General features: G+C 41.5%; 1 protein-coding gene across 15 annotated transcripts in view; it reads right to left on the reverse strand.

Annotated features, from left to right (window-relative positions):
* The window catches only part of DAB1 (DAB1, reelin adaptor protein), a 434,251-nt gene that overhangs the window by 138,959 nt on the left and 274,325 nt on the right, over window positions 1-20,967 (reverse strand). For 8 of the 15 annotated variants that reach the window (XM_017805609.1, XM_017805619.1, XM_017805620.1 and 5 more), the window contains exon 1: window positions 14,425-14,578. The exons of the other annotated variants lie outside the window; for them this stretch is intronic. The gene's annotated coding sequence lies outside the window, so the exon portion shown is untranslated. Of the gene's footprint in view, window positions 1-14,424; window positions 14,579-20,967 lie in introns of those variants that run through there. 15 annotated transcript variants of the gene reach the window in all.

The raw sequence follows: 20,967 nt of genomic DNA on the forward strand, positions 1-20,967 counted from the left end.
TTCAATTACTTTGCAACTTTGCCAGATTTTTAACTGTTCAGGCTACAATTTTACATGTCAAGGGTGTCTGCTTTGGTGTGATTTTCAGGACATGAGGGAAGAGGAATGAGTTGAATCGCTTCCAAGATTTAGATTGTAGGGAAATACCGTGTCTTGACCATGTTAAATAATCATTATGAACGTTTTCTGAAAAGCTTTCTGAGTTTTGAAACCGGGAGTAGGAGTTGGTCTCCATACAATGGATCTGGGTTTTTTGCTAATATTAAATGCCCCTCCCCCTAAAAAGCAAACAAACAAAAAACCAAAACCAAATATCCCCTAACAAACAGACACACAAAAAAAGCCACAATCCAAAAATCCCAAAGCCAAAACTACCTAAAGTAAAAAAATGAGATTTCACACTTCTGCAGGGACGACTCCTTTATACTAAAATCCCTCCACATTATCAACCCTCCTGCAGCCTCCAGAAGGAATTAAAATTTGCATGCACATTCCTATTAACACTGTCCTGGAAAACGGGCTGTTTCTTTAATTACTGCTCTGAACTGAAATTACACAAACCAGTTGAAGTGACAGCAAGAGGTTTGTCTTTCCATCAGGGCACCCAGAAAGCTGCTGACTCTGAATGCATAAAATAAAAGTATCAGACTAGAGAAAAAAGGAATAGACTTTGACGTGAAGTCTTGTATCACAAGAAGCAGAAGAGAAGAATTTTGAAGTGCTGTTTAATAATGGAGGACTTGGGAGGTTTAGTCTGGGAGTCAAGAGGTAAAAACTGCTTCAGGGGAGGGGGAGGATTAGAGCGGATGAGACAATCATCTGTAAGAGAGGAGCTGCATCCAGATAAGGAGCCATGAGGAAAGGAGAGCTAACTCAGGGTACCAGGAACCAGATTAAGAACTCATGTCAAGAACATGCATCTCATTTGCCTCTGTTTAGGGTCACAAAGAACACAGCAGAAGCTGCCCTCACAGCTACTCAATTACACCAAATTGTGTAAGCCTATTCATAGGAAAAAAACCTCAAACTGGACCTGATGATGCACGTGGATCTCAACGCACTGAGATTTGATGTTCCTCCCCAGAAAAGGATTGTAATTTCCTTACTATATTAAAAGTAAGATCATCCTACCATTACTACTATACTTCTTGTTGAATATTGTAAGCTGAATTATTCCAAATACTTAATTTCATTAGATGAATTTTCTAAGAAGACATAAATTAGGGCATATGGTTCATAATATTTTCACTTCCTTTCCCAGCAACCCATTTCACTAGTTTTACACTTCATCAATTTAAGCATTATGGCTAATACGTAACATTTAACTCTGTCACAAGAGGAAAAAAAATCCAAGTGTCTCATTAGGAAGCTATGATGGCCATTTCAGAAAGTGGTGTTACATTTTCTACCTACGTCCATATATGAAGGCATTGATATCAGAAGCACATGCAGAGCTTACAGGCCTACAGGTTTTTATGCAGGTGAAAAGCTTTTTTTACTGCTCACTTGGATATAAAGAAAACTGGATCCCCAGGGGACAGAACCCCTGTCTGTAAGATTTACTGCTACACAACAACAGCACAAAGCATTAAAGTAGAGCACGATTAGGTCTGTTTTACCACAGCATAAACCCAAGGGCAGGCAACATTTTATTTATGTTAAGCAGAACACATTCCTGCACACAACTGAATCAGTAACAACAATATATGAAGATCACATAATGGCAGGAAGAGCATCTCTGACTAACTCCAGAAAAGTTAACAGCAGTTAACATCAGAAAAGCTGTTTTCTACCCAAACCTCTGCACTGAAACATGACAACCATCTTTCAAACATCAACAGGTGCCAGAAAATCATACAAGAACAGTAAGAAACACATCAAAAGCTTTCACAAAATATAAAGAAGGCTGAAGCCTCAATTACAATACACTGTCTAACTTACAATCATTGCAAAGATATACAAGGAACTGTTTTACAAATCTTTGTGAACATATATGAACTCCACTTCTTCAAAATAAGCAGGATACATTTCTGTTACACACTAAGAATTCTTCTACAGGTTGTATCAGTGCCTTAAAAGCATCAGTGATCAATTAGAATTATCACAGGAGGGGATTCAGAGTCATGTCAGGTTTTTGAATGACAGAAATCTGTAAGGCTTTGCACTACAAAAAGACAGTTCAAAAATAGAATACATAACATAATCGTCTACACATACTCCTGAAGAAGTAGGCCAGCATATAAGACCTTTGCAAAAAACAACTAAAAGGTATCCTACTCCAGTTTATTAACAGACATCACACTGTTTCACAAGTTACTGCTGAATACACAATTATTCAGTGAATAAAAGGGAGGCCGTGGTTAATAACACATTGTACCTATAATGGCAGCTGTTTCTTTTCTGTATCCTGACTCTTCCCTGAGCCGTTTTTCACACTGTATTTTTGAAATATTATTGGATATGCTGTAGCACAGCTCCTAAGGCTGTAACAACAAAATGTAATGGACTTCTCTGACTTTAAAAAGGTAACCTTTGGTATGTTAGACTGGAGGTGGGAGGGTCAATAAGACACTTTTATTGGTGCCAAAACTCAAGAGTTTCTCTTCCCAAGTGTGATTTACAGCACAGGAAGGACATTGACCTGTTCCAGCAAGTCCAGAGGAGGCCACCAAGGTAATCAGAGGGATGGAGCACCTCTGCTATGAGGAAAGGCTGAGAGAACTGGGATTGTTCAGTCTGGACAGGAGAAGGCTTCAAGGTCACCTAACAGCCCTTCAAGTACCTGAAGGAGCCAACAAGAAAGATGGAGAGAGACTGTTCACAGCCTGGAGTGACAGGACAATGGGGAATGGCTTAAACTGACAGAGGGGAGGGTTGGATTAGAGATGAGGAAGAAATTCTTCACCTGTGAGGATGGTATGGCCCTGACACAGGCTGCCCAGAGAAGTTGTGGCTGTCCCATCCCTTCAAGTGTTCAAGGCCAGGTTGGATGGGGCTCTGAGCAACCTGGTCTAGTGGAAGGTGTCCCTGTCTATGGTGGGGGAGTTGGAACTGGATAATCTTTTAAGGTCCCTTCCAACCCAGGCTGTTCTATGATTCTAAGATGTTGTTATGATACCATAAGACCCTGTTAGTGACTCCTACTTTTATAGAAAAGCTTTTCTATATCTTATACAATACATATATTAAATACATATATATATTAAGATCTTTCTCGTAAGCTTTAAATATTAAAAAACTGGGGAGAACAAACATCCTTGATTTGTTCAGGCAAAACTGCTTCATTGCACAACCAGGCTCCTACACTCCCAAGTATCCAGTTCTCCTGTGCCTAGTTCAATACTCCACAGGTAAGTTACACCTTCTCCCCACTGTAGTAGTCACGTACACACTATTTGCTCCTCAGAATGGGTGACCCTAAGTCCTTTATCTGCAAGCTCTGCCCAGAGCCCTGCAGACTTCATACTGCACCATGACAAAGAAGTTTCTCTCTCACACCACTGCACAGAGATGCATTAACCAACTTTACAAGTTACTGCTTTTCCAGCATCGCACCAAAACATTACACCAGCATTTTTCACTTAAGGGAAATTTCTTTTAAAAAAGCACTTTGTGAACTCTACAAGTTGCAAGGCATTTTGGTCTCCCCATGTCTACTAGTCAAACCTCTATTACAATAAATAATATATGCAATAGATTAATATTTAGAAGAACTTTACTCTTCTACTTGCATCATCCTTATAAATTATTCTCCTATTAATGAGTTATTTGATCTCAACATATTAGCACAAAAAATACATTGTTCTCTGTACTTCTCTGTAACCTACGTGCTTGCCTTCTGCTAAAAGCTTCTCTTCAAAGTGCTATTATTAATTGTCAGGCATTGGAACTGTTCCTCCAGATATCACCCCCCCTTACTTTCAAGACAGGCAGACAAGATTTTCTCCACTTTTTGCAACTAAAGTACAAGCTAAAGTACATCTGAATACACAATTCATTCTATTCAGCACTGTCCTCTCCCTAATGTACCCAGTATAGCCAACCTCTTACAGGAAGCAATTGCTGGAACAATTAGGACTCTCATAAGGACTCATAAGATTAATACACACTATGGCGTCATGTCTGCATCTTATCCCGTGCAGTGATACTGAGATGTTAAAGATCTGTGCCAGCAGGGACCAAAGCCTGTGCAACAACCTTCTGGAACTCCAGGCTGAACTTTTCCACACTTTATTAATGTGAAAACTTGAGAGCTATCACAAACTACTTCTATTCCTGTTGACTATAATTTAGGATTAAGTAGGTCTTTTCTAACACCTGTGACATTCACATCCAAAACGGGAAGGAATCCTCAGAGATTCTGATTTCAGTTTGTTTTGCTTTTTTCTAGTATTGTTTGAATATACAACAGTGACCCTACACATATCTCCAGAATAGGGTTTTTTTGGAGAAGAAAGCAGATGTACACTCAGTGAGCACAATTCCTAGTGGTTTCTTGATGCTTGTTTCTCCTAACAAACCAAGAATGTCTTGGGAAAATCCAGTGTTAGTCTTCCTCATAAAAATATATGTGCATATATGAAAATGAGATACATTCACTGTCATTCAATCTAAGAGTACATCTCTTTAAATTAATAAATAAATAAGCACTGCGAAACAGCCAAAAATAAAGTAGCATAGTCCACCAAAATGGGAAAGTCTTCGAGTTAGTCCATTAAGGACATTAAATTTGATATTATAGCCCTTTACTCATTGTCTACATTGCAAATTATGTACATACTTTCAGCCACAAAGAAGAAAATCAACACTGTATTCATCAATTTATTATTGTATTACTGGATCCACAAAACACACGATGTCTACGTGTACTATTTGCCTTCTCTGTACTGTACTAATTCCCACCTCCATCAAAAAGTTCCATCTAAAAATACTGATTAGCAGAGTCAGCCACCCACAATGTGTATGGGTCACCTGCAATCTGTTCTTTGAACTAGAGATGATTTTTGCAATAAAGAACAGAGTTAGTTCTCTACACAGGCTTGTAGAGTCAAGTCAAAGGCTTGAGCAATATTTCGAAGCTTGATGCACATGATCTGCTCCCCTGGATTTCTGCTGCCTGGAAAAAGGCAGCTAGAGTTCAGTGACTGAGAACAGGATTCCTTTCACCTAAATTTTAGCTGTCAGGACTGGACATCCTGTGTAAGTTAACAAACACAGCTGCTTCTACAAACACTGATGAGCGACAGAACCATCCCATGGAATTTCCTCCCTCTGCAATCTCTTCACCTTACCCAAGAGTCTAACAGAACAAATTATGCAAGAATGAAAATCACTTGCTGTTCTTCATCAAACCCAAAGTCAGGAGTGCTGAAGTCTCAGACCCATTTTGAGGCTGTGGCAGAGTTATTTTCTAGTGTTCTTTCACATATAGAGGATTTCATGTCCTCTCCAGGAGCACCCCGCACTGAAATCCAGAAACTGAAGCTTGGCACAGTGGGATTCACTCAGTAACAATTCTCACTTTTCTCTGAAGATCTCTATGCACCAAAATCAATTAGCATTTGCTACAAATGTAACATAGCAACAGCGGACAGGCCCTCATTTGATGTAAATCAGTGTAGTGGTTCTGATTTGAAAGAACTTCACCAAATTTCATCATCTGTAACTCTCACACAGTGCCGCTGAATAGCTCCCTCCATCACCAGGGAGGTAAGGATCATAAAATTGAGTGCCAGGAACAGTAAGTGGTCAATTCAATTCGTTATCCTCTTTAGGACTTCACAAACATTTTATTTCTCTTGTTTTCAGAAAGAAGAAAAATAGGTCAGAATATATGAAAACTATCACACAGGGACGGTGGACTGTCCTGAAGCCATAATCTGAGATTTGATTACTTCAGCAACCACAATAAAAACCCATTCATAAAGTAATCTTTATTAAACTCACTGATGGTTTTTTACTGTTTTTAAACTTGAGCTAACTGCCAACATGCTGTGTGAAGTAGCACTTCCTGTTGATTTGTTTTGTATTAATTATAGTGTAATTAAAAAAGGGAGTCTTTATTGCAAACATCTACCAGGTGTTACCAGGGCCATAGCATTTTCAAATGGCACTGTCAGTGTCACTGTGGCACAATGAACAAATTTCAAAATATATGCACATCCACAGGAAAAAAACTTCTCGAATGGAAAAACCTTCATTATGTTAAAAAAGGGGGGGAATCCATCTACTGGCAAGACCCTTGATATTTGTGGTATAACTGCTACAGTTAAGACATGAACGCCTAACAGGCTGTCTAATCATCTAATGCCATTAAAAGGTTTGAATTTGCCAATAGCCCTCAAAACTTGAAGAAAACTGACATAAAAGGCAGTAACAATAAAATTAACTGTGTATTTTGTTACGTAAAGGAATGAAAGGGAAAAATCGAAATATAAATAAAGTATTCACTGCATTGACTGTTTATTTCCTGAATATCAGCTGGACTACATTAAAGTATTATTTAAAAAGTATTTTGCTTCTTTTCTAATTACCTTTGTGCTTGGCTTAATCATGGAGCTACTTGGAAATTCCTAAGCCCCGAATCCTCTACTGCATCGATGCACTGGAGTCCAAGTTATTAGTGCAAACCATCATCACTAAGCTCAAGATCAAGGAAGCAGTCTCCTACTCCACCACAGCCACAAGCAAAATATGATAGGTTAAAAATTGTTGGATTTGTAAAGGTTATACAAGGAAATCAAAAAGAGGGTAAACCAAATTTTTCATGCTAACTACCTGTTAAAAATATCCTAAATACAGAGAAAGCTTTTGTTTCCTCCCATCAACGCTCACAGGTTACCGTGAGAGAGAATTAAACAAAAGGTATGAACTCAATAAGGGGAGAATTCAAGTGACCTATTACATGTTAATCTGGCAAAAAGCACATGCCAATTGAACTGTTATGGCCAGTCTCCAGGCAGAGACTGACAGGTCCTGGAAAGGCTGTCAAATTACTAACACTGCCTGCTCCTGCAGGAGCACTGAGTCCTGCCGGCTTGGCTTGGATCTGAGCAACTACTCGAGGCACCTGAATAAATCCAATGAAGGTTAAACAAGTTGAAGTGCTCATTTTCTTTGCTGTTTTAGCATGTTTTATTGAGCTCCATCTCAAGTAACTAGGAACAGAAATGAAGCACTTTTTTTTTAACAGTGTACTGAGATTACTCACAATTTTTCCCTCAGTTACTTCAAGTACTGAAAAAAAATAAAATTATAACCCTTTAGGTTGAAAAACTACCAATTTGATGCCTGCTATTCTCTAAGTAACTAATCTCTCAGCAGGGTAGAAGACAGTTATGTAAAAGAAAAATAAGAAATGTGTATTGCATCAGTAATTGAAGTTCTTCATTTTCAAATGGGCATAATTAAAGTCTTTGCATTTCCAAATTCTACAAACTGCAAACATCAACAATCTCATTTAAACATTTCAACTGATGGATAAAATTATATTTGGTAGGTACAACTAAGATAGATGTATGTTCCAGAAGTTACTTTATGCTGTGCATGAGTGATTCAACTTTTAACCAACAACAGTTGGTGTGAATGAAACCAGATGAAAAGATACAATAAAAAAAAAATTCTCCCATGACCAGGATACAGTAACACTGCTGAACCCACTGCAACAATATTTTAATGTTTCATAATCTATTTTCTTCAGATATTGGATTTTCTTCCTAGTTATGTGTGCTGTGAAGCTAAAAGATAGTCATGAGGGAAAACTGTAGCAATGGGCCACTACAGGAATTAGGAAAATGTCTGTTGAAGAACTTCCTTTGGTTTCAAATATCATTTCATTGGTTAAGAGCACTATACAGTGCTTTATTCTGTTTTGTCTCGTGTTGACCCCACACAGTCCAAGAAAAGTGTAACATCATCCAGTCTGTTCCACAGTTGGAGAAGAAGTAACACCTTTCTTATTTCGTAGAGACCTAAACCAAGAAGAGTCACCTGGTGCCTGCCAAACCCATTGACTCACTAACCACTAACCCTGTCTAAAGGGGTGTTTATGCTCAGCTGTCCAAAAATGAAAGTGGAGGGGAAAACTAACTGGAAAGCCAATAGGTTTTAAACTCTAGATTTTAAAAGGGAAGAGCTACACTTTTAAGCAAAAAAAGCAAGTCTTGGCAGAATTAAGCAAAACTTTCCTGAATGACACCGAACAAGTGCAAGAGTTCTGCAGTTGGGATACCTGCTCAGTCAAAGAGCAAAGAACTGTTTTCAGGTAACTGTTGCTATGATCTTGAGTTTTTGCAGATCCACAACTTTCCTAAGCTTTCCAAGAATAAACCTGATAAACCTGTGCAGGTTTAGAAAGTTCTTTTCCATACATAGATTGACTGATAAGCATTACAGTGTATCTTGGGGTACACAGACTGATGGGTCTTGCAATTTAAAGAGTAACACCAGAAAAGGGTTTTGCACACCAGGAATTGCTTTAGGAGGCCACAACTGCAGTGCCTGGATGATAATCAGCTCCCAATTAGCTTCAAAACATGCTGACCCAAACAAAAACATTTAGTACCACTTATCATCAGCAACCCTATGAAGACGAAATGCAGCAAACACCCACATCAAACCCCCACCAATATCGCTGTAACACTGATGATAAAGGTAGTTATACTGCTGTTTGCTACAAAAAAGCATTTTTGGGAGATTCCAGCTCCATCTTTAGTGATAATGGAAGGACTCCGTATTAGAGGACTCTTGATTACCCTCAGTGCTAAACAAGGATACACTCACATTCAGGTATAAGTACTTCTAGCAGCCTTAGTATTCTGTCCTGATTGTCTCCCTCTTCACAAATGTCCTCTAAATGTCATTTTCCAGCAAGTATTCACTAAGTAAAAGCACCTCCTAAAACCATAGGGACGTTGCCTAACATCTAAATCTGAAGTTTTTGCAAGAGAGCAATATGCCTGCTAAAAGAGAACAAAACAGCAAGCACACATGCATGATAGGATTACTTGATTCAATACAATATAAATTAGGTCAGACTCCTCTATGGAGAATTCTGTGTCAAGAACTAGGTGGTCCACTAAATTTCTATTCATTTGCCTTCAGGCTTGGGGAATTGCAAAGACTCTCAAGAAACTGATGTTCCTCTACCCACAGGAGTAATCACTATGTAGGGGTGGGGGGAATCTCTCAAGTTTAACTGCTTGACGATACCTGGAGACCGGAGAAATCTTTATATAATAAAAAGAGCAGCTAATAAATTCTTGCATACATATAAGATATATACATACATTTATCCATACACACAGACATACAAAATTCAAGAGAATAAAAATCATCAAGTGCTTTTGTGTACTTAGGTATTACACTGCCCTATTTTTTCATGTTGTATGTATCATAAAATCACGAAACCAGAGAATAGCTTGGGCTGGAAGAGACCTGAAAGGTCACCTCATTCCACCTCCCTGCCACGGGCAGAGACACCTTCCGTTAGACCAGGTTGCTCCAAGCCCTGTCCAACTTGGCCTTGAACACTTCCAGCGATGGGGCATCCACTGCTTCTCTGGGCAACCTGTGACAGGGCCTCTCCAACCTCACAGGGAAGAATTTCTTTCCTATATCTAGCCTAAGAAAACATTCTTCTCCTTAAGAATATAAACCATAAGATAAAAAAATAAATATAAAAGATAAAATATCCTGAAGAAAAGTAACAATCTATGCATCCTCATTAACCCAACAGTAATGGAATTACTATCTCTAGAAAGTGCAAAGGATTACAGGCTGGAAACTCTGCCTGGAGCCTCTTCCCCAGCAGGCTTTTCCTGCTCAGAAACACTACATTTTTAAAAGCTTGCCCACAGTTATCATCCTTCCTGATTCTATAAGCAAGTAAAGTAAATCTTCACGCCTCCAAGGGCCATAAGTTCATGTCAAGTACTTCACATATCTAAGAAGAGGACTGAGTCAGAGCAAGATGTGACAAGCAGCCCTTCAGCAGTCCTGTTGCTCCACTGTGAATGGATCTGGTTAGGTCATGAAGCTGTCATGAGCTAGGACTTGGAGGGCTGCTTCCCCCACAGCTGGGAACACAACAGCCTTCAGCATCTGCACCTGCACAGACACACAAGGGTCATTCCAGGGTATGAGCTTCACTCTAACTCCTCAAAAAGCAATACACTGATTAGGAGACAAAAGCTGACAGGTCTCGCTCTGATCTGGTTCTTCAGTATGGCACAGACCTTGAAACAGATCCACCACTGCAAACAGCCTGGAGAGACCCCACCACAACCAGCAAGGATTTGTGCATGTGGCTGAACCACTGAAAATAAACTAAGTTAAGGGCTTTTCATTACTTTTGTTTTTACTGCACACTTTTAAGCAATAAACACTGCTTGTAACCTGCAACACTTGAAAACGTGTTTGATGGCTGTGTAAGATTAGGTACACAGACACGGGTACCTTCCCTGGAACTCAGAGTATTGGGTTTACTCACCTTTTTTAAGTTGTGACAATTCTGCTCCCTTTAAACAGAAATGGAAGATTGATTCACGGATGAAATTCTTAAACCACCACCATGAAATGTAATTTTGCTGCAGCTAGACTGGGCAAAAACTAGTGTTAAGGACAAAATACAGAGCTGCAGGCTCTCTATGTGACAAGTCAAAGTATGAAAATGAAAACATTTCAATCTGATTAATTACTTGGTTTAGAATATATGCTTTTCATTCTACTGTATCGAAATACTCATAATAAAACAGTGCAGCTGATGAAGTCAAGCACTGCCTTACAAAGGCTGGCAAATTTGCAGAACAGCACTTGAGGTTCAGATTAGTAAAATCCTAATGAATATCTACTCTAATACCCATGTAATTGCAGGGAATGCATTTGCAAGTGGTACAATTAAAAAAAAATTTTAAAAAAGAAAGAAAGAAGAAAAAGAAAGAAATAAAACACTGGTGCAGTTGAAGTCCAGATTGTGATTTTAGTGTCAGTTTAAGAAACTTAACTGACATACTGGAAGAACGAAGATGCTTCAGTCTTGCACTATAACAATGACAACATAATCAATTTCATTATTTTTGTCCCAGACACCAAAATGATTCCCATTTTTATCCATTTTATCATTTTACTCATTTTATCCAAGCACTGCTTCATCCAAGTGTCCACTTCTTCCTGCTCACTCTATGAGGAGCTGAGCCCAGAATAGGCTCCTGAAAGACCTTCTTGGAACTACATACATAAAAGCTGCTGCTGCACTACATGTTGCACTTCCTTTTGGGAGCCAGTACCTGACATCTCCACACCTCATCTTCCTGCCCATAAAGACAGGATAGTACAGGACTTATTCTATCTCACAAATCCACCAGGCAGATAAATGCTTTAAAGATAGAACTAGTGCTGTAAGAACAAAGCCACAGAAGAGCTGAAGGCAAGCACTGCAGAAATAATACCAAATAGCACAGGACATATGAGAGACCAAGTAATCATGTACTTTTATTCCTAAGTAATTGGCTGAGCAAACGTATTGTGATCCAACAACTCTGATTAATTCAGCAAGAATGCTTGGGTAGTGTTTATAAAAACCAAGTCATTACCTTGACTAAACATTGACTTGGACAGTTAACTTTAACCATCAAGACCTTGACTAAATATTGACTGGGAAAGTTAATTTGAACTATAAGGTCTAGAAAATCTTGTTCCTCTTTGCTAGTATTTGTTATCACTTTAAAATGTAAACACAACTGTAAAAATAGGTAGCTTGGCTGTCGCTAAATTGAACACAACTATCTTGCAAAAATATGAAATCTAAATGTTTAAAAGACAATGGGCCTGTTACAGATGAGAGGGAATGGTCAATCTTCCTCTGCTTGAGCAAGGATCTCTCAAAAGTGCTAAAAAAGAGAATCATAAGGTTCATGGCTTAAATTAATTTCAATACATATATGCAGGGGTCTTACAAAGTATATTTTAAAAACTGTGCCTTGCCCAAAGAATCATGCAGGCTGACCACCAGGACAAGGGCTTTATTCTGGTACCTCTACTTTTGAAGCCCTAGTAGCAGCTACTTCAAGTCTACATCCTCCACTATTGGCATCACTTCATCAAGTGAGGCCATGGGTCAAAGGACATACACAGGGTCTTTCACTAGCTGAGTTAAAAAAAAAAAAAAAAAGAAAAAGAAGAAAATCAATTTCAATCCTCCTAAGATGAAACCACTGATGTGTGCAGTCACTGAAGTCCCAAAGGTAATCCTACAAGAAAATATGATGGTGTCCTCCATCACTGTGTTGAGATACTGTTGAAGTGCAGCAAAATCATCTGTGAGGTACAGTCCAAGATCAAAACACTCTAAACCATAAATGTGAATTTCTAGACCAGTGTGAACAGTGCATGCTAGGTGTTTAATGAAAGAAAGTGGTAATGACAAAGGGCCAAGGAATCTTATGTTTCAGGAAGGTGTTATATATGTGGATAAAGAAATAAACAATGCTGTGAATCCAGCACTAATTCCAGCCACCGTTTCAGTTCAAGAGTTTGAAAGTCCCTTTTAGCTTAGTGTCTTGATTCCTTTTTTAATACATCAGCTGCCTTTAGCACACTGAATGAACAACAGTTTAAAACCAAATATAAAAGACATAAATCTCAGATGTGAGTGGAAATATCAAACCAGTAAAAACTTGCTCTGCCATTATTTTTGAGTGTAGTGCTAAGGAACAGATTGATACTGGCGTTATGGGGGGTGAGGGTGGAGAATGAAAGAACAATAAACAATACAGTCATCAGTAGTTTAACACAGCGCTGTGTCTTGCAAAGGAAACATACTGTGAAACAGCTTGCGAGATAAGCTTCGTCAACGATAAGTAATTTTTATTCCGTTTGAGTGACTGAAAACAATAAATATGATTAAATGCTTCAGACGTGCATTCAGAATTTAGACAAATGGCAAACAGTTCCAAGGACTTTGCTTTTAAAACTACTTTGGAGGAAGACCTAAAAATTGACTTAACCGGCTTGAAATGTACAATAAAATAGAAGTTCACAGGGAAATTAAAAACTTCCCATTGGCCTGCAAGCTCCATGACTCTCCAAGCCAGAAACCAGCTTTGTTATCTACTGTTCTTTACTATGATTACTGGTCCCAGTTTCCCACCTCACCACTTTACCATTTATAGAAGCATTTCAAATGTGCCGGTCATGAACATGAGCTCCCATGGTGTGAAATACCCAGGAAAACACCAAAGGAAGAGGTGGCTCTAGGGAGTTTACAGTCTCGTGCTTGTCCTGCCAGCCCTTGTGGGATATGTCACGACTGTCCCGATCCAGCCTGGCAGCGGCTCCCGCACCCACTTCCCACCGCCAGCAGCGCTCTGAACTTTAATTCCCAGGTGCCTGTTCCTGGAGACTCAATGGCCGTGCACAAACACACAAAAAAAGCACCCCAAAACATTCAGTCGGGGGGATTATTGGGTTTTTTTTCCTAAAGTAAGGGCCATAAAGCAGACGGTAATGAACCTTCAAGTGGTCACTCTGCACCCGCTTCCCTGACCGCTGGAAAGGGGGTTGGGGCTGCTCTCCGGGGACCAGCGGGCGGCTCCCGAGTGTGGTCCCCGGCTCGGGAGGGTGAGCTCGCCCCGCACCCCTGCGCGGCCCCTCCGCCCCCCTCCAGGCGCCATTTCCCCGCCGCTCCTCAGCGCGGCGTCCCCGGCGCTGCTGCACCTTCCCGGGGAGGGCAGCGACGGCGCAGCCGAACCGGGCTCCCTGCCCAGCTTCCAGCCCGGCTCTCAGCCCGCCGCCGGCAATCTGCCCGGCTCCCTGCCCGGCAGACTGGGCGCCTCCCGAGCTAAAGCGGGACTATCGCGACCGAAGCTGCGATCGGCGGCACCAGCCGGGGGGCGGCAGCGCTGCCCGCCCACCCAGCGGGGCAGCCCGGGGACCCCCGGCACGGCGGGGGCAGCCGGGGGGGGCGCGGCGGGGGAAATCCCGCACCCGCATCGCGTCTGCGGGTCCCTCCGCGATATTTTTTTTTTCCTTGCCCCGCTCCGGGAGATGGCAAGAGCGGCCGCCTCTGACCCCGCGGCTCGGCGGGGTGTGGGGCAGCCCCGCGCCCCGCTCCCCCCGCCCCCGAGCCAGCAACTTCCCACGACTCCAAGGGGATTCCAGCCCTTTCCCCCCCCTCGGGGGGACAGGAAGGAGCGGGAGGGAGAAGGACGGGCACAAAAAAAACTTCCTTCGGAGAGAAACTGCCCTTCCGTGCCTGCTGCGGAGAAGGGGGTCCCCGCTCACAGGAAGAGCAGCGCACCTCGCACCGGGGGCCCGCCCCGCATCCCTCCCCCCCCACCCCGCATCTCTCTCCCCCCAACCCAGCACCTGCTGCCGCGCCCGCCCCGAGGACCGGCCGCCGAGGGGAGAAGGGACCGGCGCGCTCACCTGCCCCAGCCAGCCCTCTCCTCCTCGCATTCCTCTGCTCCCCATCGTGGGCGCAGCAGCTGCTGTTATTCCTTAGGATACACATGGCTCGTCCATGCTGGGAGAGCCGCCTTCCCGCGCCGCCTGCCCTCTCCGGCCCCGCCAGCGCGGCGCTGAGGCCAGAGGGAGGGGAAAAGGGAGGTGTGCGGCGGAGGAACGCTGCTGATCAGGGGTCGGTCTCCTCCTCCTCCTCCTCCTCCTCCTCCTCCTCCTCTCCAGCGCTGGGGGTCTCAGCGCCGCTGTGCAGCTGGGCAGGGAGAGGGGGACGGGAGGGGAGGGGGCTGGCGGGGCTCTCCCCGCTCAGGGCGGGGGGGGGGGGCGATGGCGTGTCTTCTTGTCCGCAGCCTGTCATCGCCCCCGGGGTAGCCCCCGTGTGCGGAGCGGCTGGCGACCCCCGCACCGCGCCCGCAGCACCGCGCTCCAGCCGCTCATCACCGGGGGGTGTCGGTAGAAGGGGCTCCCCCCGGGATTACCAGAGGCTTCCCCGGGGCGACGGAGCGCAGGGAGGGCGGTGAGTGGGTCACTCGGGGCTGGGGGGGGCGGCCCCTGCCCACGCGTGAAGCCCGGACACGGCGCCGCGAACGCGGCTCCCCCCGAACCGGGTCGGGGGACTGAGGCCGGGCCGGGGGCCCCGCCGCCACACCGCCACCAGTGTGCTGCTTTTCTCATGGCTTCTCTCAGTCACCCATGAAAATTTAATGAGGCATTTAGGGCTGTTACCTTCAGAGTCAATGGAGGAAGCATATTTAGCCTAATGCACTTGCTGCCGAGCCAATAGGTCTGTTGCAGGCGGATCAGAAGTCATGGAGAGACTCTCCTTTCAACACAAAATTCACGACCCATTAAACTTATTCTGTGATAACAGCTTCTTTACAAACGGGAACCCATAGAAAACAGAGGCTGTCATACACTTCCCGAAAGGATTTACATACAGAGAGAAGTACATTCGCCAGGTTATTGCCATTTCATTAGTATTATCTCTCATCAATGCATAAAAGCAGCTCTGCTCTCGCTAACTGAGGTAAATGACTAAAAGAAAAGCTTTTTGCAGCCTCCAGATAGATCTGATTCGCCCCCCGGGTCTGAGTGGCCGCATCTCCCTCGGCTGACAGGGAAGACGGCTCAAACCATTACAGGGTATTGGATCTGATTAGAAATTACGAGCGAGATGTTCTGCCGGACACGCAAATATTCAACTGCTGATGTGCACTCTTCGAGATGACAGCCAAGGGGTGATCACCAAGATGCTCACAAAGTAGAAAGATGTCTACAGGTTATTTCACCTCCACCTGACAGGCAGGAGATCTGAACCAATGTGGCAACATGGTTAACAGGGCAAGGAGTGCTCATCCAGGAGCGGAGGGAAAGGCTGAGTGAACAAATTGATTGAAAGTACATGCAGATATCTGGTAACGTTCTCAAATATTATCAGTTTCATCTCCCTCAATTATTCTTTCCGTATCACATTAGGTATTAAGCATAAAAGATAAAGTCATGTAATAACCTTTACAATGTAACAAAAATGCACTTCAAAATTCAAGCCACAATTACAGAAGTAGTTGATGGAAGGGAGACTTTCCTTATAGACCTTTTTTCTTCATTTCAATTTATTACAGACATGAAAGGTGAGATTAAGAATTGAACCCACTTATTCTAATGTGAATTAAAAAAATTAAGTCCTAGTAGTCAACTTAATTGCAGCAAAATTTCCTATTGGTGAGAATTTCACCATCTAGGAAGACAAAGAACTTAAGCAGAAATAAAGACATAGAAGTCACTTTTTCATTTCAGCATCCTTGAGGAGGCATGTGGCAATGCTTGTCTGTAAGTATTAAGTCCAATAAAATGTTGGTGATCCTTAGTTCCCAAAAAGCATATTTTTTTGTTGGGGAATCAGTAAATTAACTGCTCTATGCCCTTGTCCATTACACTATAAAATGAAGTTGCACTTACTGTGTTGCTGGCCTCACTGAGGTCCTGCAGTGTACAGGAAGGGTGCTAATGGTTGACTAAGAAGAGAAGAAGCTTTGAGTGCGTGCAAACTTCATTCAATTTCTGAAATGGATGGATGCAAGACACACTTGCTAACAATACTTTTTAAATATAAATATAAATATAAATATAAATATAAATATAAATATAAATTTAACTATAAAAGACTACCAGGTCACAGCCTGTAATATGAATGCAAATGAACTTGTAATTATACTATGCAATTTTCTACTTAAAAAAAAAGAAAATAGAACAGACCTGAAGAGTAATATGAACTGTAGTTCTTTATTTTGTTCTTTCATTATGCAGGAGTTTCCATAAGGAATCTGCTCTGTTTTAATGTATAATATTTTTTAGGCCATAACTTTGCAACACAAAATCTCACATGAGAACATATACATGGTCACAGTTCCTTCTCTCTAGTGACCAATGAGCAAAAGAGCAAGAAATTTGGTGTGAAGACTGACATAGATGCTTTTTTTCTTATCTGTAAAGCTTATCTAAACTCATCATTCCTGTATTCTCCTTTCTGATGATGCACTGTGCCATCACAAATTACATGATAAACCATTAAGAATTATACATTAAGATCTGTTGGCCAAAGGGGTAATTTCCACTAAGCATTGACCAGCTGGAGGACTGAAGATAGAAACCTAAAAGCACAGTTCTCAACTATTTTCCCATGTGTTGAATAGTCACCTCTGCAGCTCTCAGTCCCTTAGTGTTTCCTAAAAGGACTAAAGGGAAAGTAGTATCATCTTCTTAGTTCCTGATTAGAGAAAACAGGACAACGATCCTAAGCTATTTAAGTGTTTCTGTACACTCAGTTGAGATAAGGATGAATTCAGTGTTACAGCCAACAGCACTGCACAAATTGTTTAAAGAATTGCCTCAAAAAAAATTAGCATATCCACTACTGATACCTGCAGACCTGTTTTTTAAGTAATTTGTTATACTACCCAATTTCAACGGAACTGCAGTTGTCAGTAAACTGCTGTACCCCACAGAGCAAAGATGTTTACCTGGAAATAAGAGATAATTTGCAAGATAATTATGGATGGTGAATTCACTGTCAAGGTTTCTGACTCCTTAGGAAAAGGGTAGTCAAAAAACTTCCCAGTTTCACCTCCGAGGCAAGTTAATCAGTTTTGTTCAGCTGCAAGCCTATGTGAAATGCTAAGGCAGTATGCCCACTGTAAAACCACTATTATCCTGCAAAAATGGCAAATCACTGGCCACAAATCCCATAGGGTTCTTGTCAGTGTAACAGCCATCAGCATTAATGAGAACTGGACATTCTCTGAGATGGAATATAGGTCTTATCTTCATTAAACTAAGCCATGTATCTCAAGCTGTGCTGATGATAAAGAACTACCAAATAATAGTAAGGAGAAATTTTGAGAGATATTTGAGGAGTCTTTGGTGGTGCTTTCAAAGAACCTAGAAGGGAACAATACACAATGTTACACTTTACTTGATTCGAGCAGGTATTCAAATATCTGAAGAGAGAATCAGCTGTTATTTCTGCTATTAACATCTTACTAAAATATAGTACAACATGCAGACCCATCCATTCCTTGCCAACTGAGCTCAAAAAATGTTAGCCTCCTCACAAAACCCCTCTTCACATCTACCGATCTGTACTGTAGCCCACAGCAGGATCATCTTGATCACTCTGGAGATACTCTACATGCATAGTTCCTCACACAATAGTGATTTCAGTTTAATAAGTTCCTCTAAGGCAATTAGGCACTGACTGAAAAGAATACCTGCTGCATTATCAGTAGCTATGGTAGCCCATCTTTTACCATTGTAGCCACACAGTTATCTCCTTAGCCATTCAGCAGAACAATTAATCACGATTTGGTATTCATTCTCTATTTTCTCAAATGCAAAGAAACTCAGGTCTCTCATTCCACTAAAGACCTATTAGGGATATTTTCTCAGATACCAACTCAGCTGATAGGTCACTAAGCAGAATATGTTCCTGAACACGACTCTTGCCCACCAAAAGATCTGTGTAGAAAAATTGTGGTGGTTCATCATGAAAAATGAGAAGCCACTCTATCATCTGGCAGTGACACATCAGCAAGAGGTTATGATAATCCTTGACCACACAGTGCAATCTGGTAAAACATGCATCATCCCAAAAAATCAATGACATCTATCCATTAAAAGCCAGCACGTGGAAATACTCAAAAGGGAATTAAGTCTTGAATGTTCCAGAGACTCATCATGAGTTTCTGAAGGTGGAGCTTCTACTATTATGGCTTGGTGTCAGGAGGAACTCTTCATTCATCTCAACAAAGATTGCACAGTCTTGTAGTTACACATGCAAAAAAGGATTCGGGAGCTTGGTTCAAATCCCAGCCTTGTCAGTGACTAGCTGTGTGTCCTTAGAAAAGTAAACCTACACTCTTTTTATGTCCATCTCTACCACACCTATGTCAGAGACCTCCTAAGAGACTTTCTCCAGCAGTACTTGGAAAGATCACAGAGAGAGGCAAAGACATGCATAAACACTAACCATTGTTATACATATGACCATTCATTCCATTTTGATTCCCGGGAGGAAAAATAGAAACAGGATCTTAGCATTACATCTCCTAGCCCGTTATTCTCCATCTCATACTCACAACATTACTGAACTAACCCTAATGCAAACACTTTCCTCAGCTGCAAATTAGCAGCTCCAAGTGTCTCAGACTACCCCTCCAAAATCAATCTTCTAGTAGATGGCAGCAAGTAGATGCCTGTCCTGCCAAGTAATGGAATTCGTGAAAGCACTGGAGATTATGATCCACATTATTTCGCAGATGCCCATGAAAGAGTCTATGATTCTTCAAGTACAGCGATCAACTTCTTCACAAATCCAAACTGCTTCATATTTCAAATCCTTTTTGGCAAGGTGCATTTCCCTTCACAGCCAATTAACTGCAAACTAATTTAGAGTGGGTTTGCTTTTGCGAACGTGTCAGGTTCCAACAGAGAACATGTTGCTAAAAGCATGATATATGCACGCATTCTGAGTTCTGTTGTTCTCTCATCCCCCCCCCCAGTCATCACTGATGATCCAGACAGAGACACCTCAGCATTTAATAAGTTCCTTTCTAGGAAAACTTCACAGATGAAGAAAACTTTCAGCATCCCCTATATCCTGAAAGCCCACATGTTCTGTATTAATTTGCAAAGTGCTCACACTAGTTTAAACACACGTAAAAGGGTACCTACTATAGAAATGTATTTCTACTATGGAAAATAAAGAATATCTGCTGTATAGAGAATTCTGAAATTCGTCTTCAGTCTGGATTACAGAGTAAAAGGGAGTCTGAAAATTTCAAACTCCCCATTTCTCCAAGAAGAAAGCTTATTGCAGCCTGTGCTTGAGATTTTGTCTGCTCTAGCAAGCAGTCAACACATTTAAGGTTTCTGATTTGGACAATACCGCAACTTCTTTTTACCAAGTATATATTTATCTTCATTATTTCCTTATTTTCAGATGTGAGCTTTACAATGGAAAACTTCAGACTCAGAGGTTCCTAAAGATCTTGGCTCTTGTCATAGTCTGTGATTTTGACAGCAAAAAATCCACTTGCCATTGTAAAAATCATTTTTTGTTAAAAAGGTACAGATAAACATGGTATTTAGGGCTGCATTCCTCTCAATTTCTGCCAAAATAACAGATATTCAGGAGACAGCAATTGTGTGTAGTGAATGTCCTCAACAAGTAAGGTTGTTATTCATTTTCTCTTATGTCACATTACATTTTCCTCTTTATATTTTCCTTTAAATATTTAGACAGAGCAGAGAGTTTAAAACATGTCATTGACACAAATAAATGTTTAGGCAGTCATTCTACCTTGGGTTCAGCTCTTGTCAGATCTGATAAGTTAAATATCACTGGATCTGGTCAGTAATTGGATGGAAGACCTCTGAGGAAAACTCAAGTGCTGAACTAAGTGACTCTGGTTACTCAATAGGTGTTTTTCTAACCTCAGACTCATCCTGAAAAATGCTCTCAGCATGATAGTATGAGCACTAGCTGAAAAAGGCATTTTCAAGTAAGATTTAATGTATTATTTCTGTTAGGCACTAGAAAAGACTCCTCACACTTTCCTTTCAAACTTGCTTAGCCCACTTTCGACTTAGTTGAGCCCACTACTATATAAAGCTATATTTGAAAGTATGAAATCAATTTTTCATTGTTTTCCTTTTAATAATAATAAATTTTTTAAAACCATTGTTTAAATAGTCATTTGTACATTTCTTTGCCTTTGATGCCTACATTCCTGACCCTTCTTCTTACTCTCTCATTATGTCTCTGAGGGGTCAGCCTCAGTCCAGCTCATGGACATCCCTGCCCATGGCAGGGGGGTTGAAACCAAATGATCTTTAAGGTCCCTTCCAACCTAAACCATTCTGTGATCCTGTGATGAAGTGGAACTGACACTGATGAGACCACTCTACCCTTCCAGGCCATGGAGTATCCTTGAGGCCAAGGACTGAGGAGTT

The sequence above is a fragment of the Lepidothrix coronata genome, unplaced genomic scaffold (assembly GCF_001604755.1).
Source record: "Lepidothrix coronata isolate B3197 unplaced genomic scaffold, Lepidothrix_coronata-1.0 Scaffold12, whole genome shotgun sequence".
Classification (NCBI taxonomy): domain Eukaryota; kingdom Metazoa; phylum Chordata; class Aves; order Passeriformes; family Pipridae; genus Lepidothrix; species Lepidothrix coronata.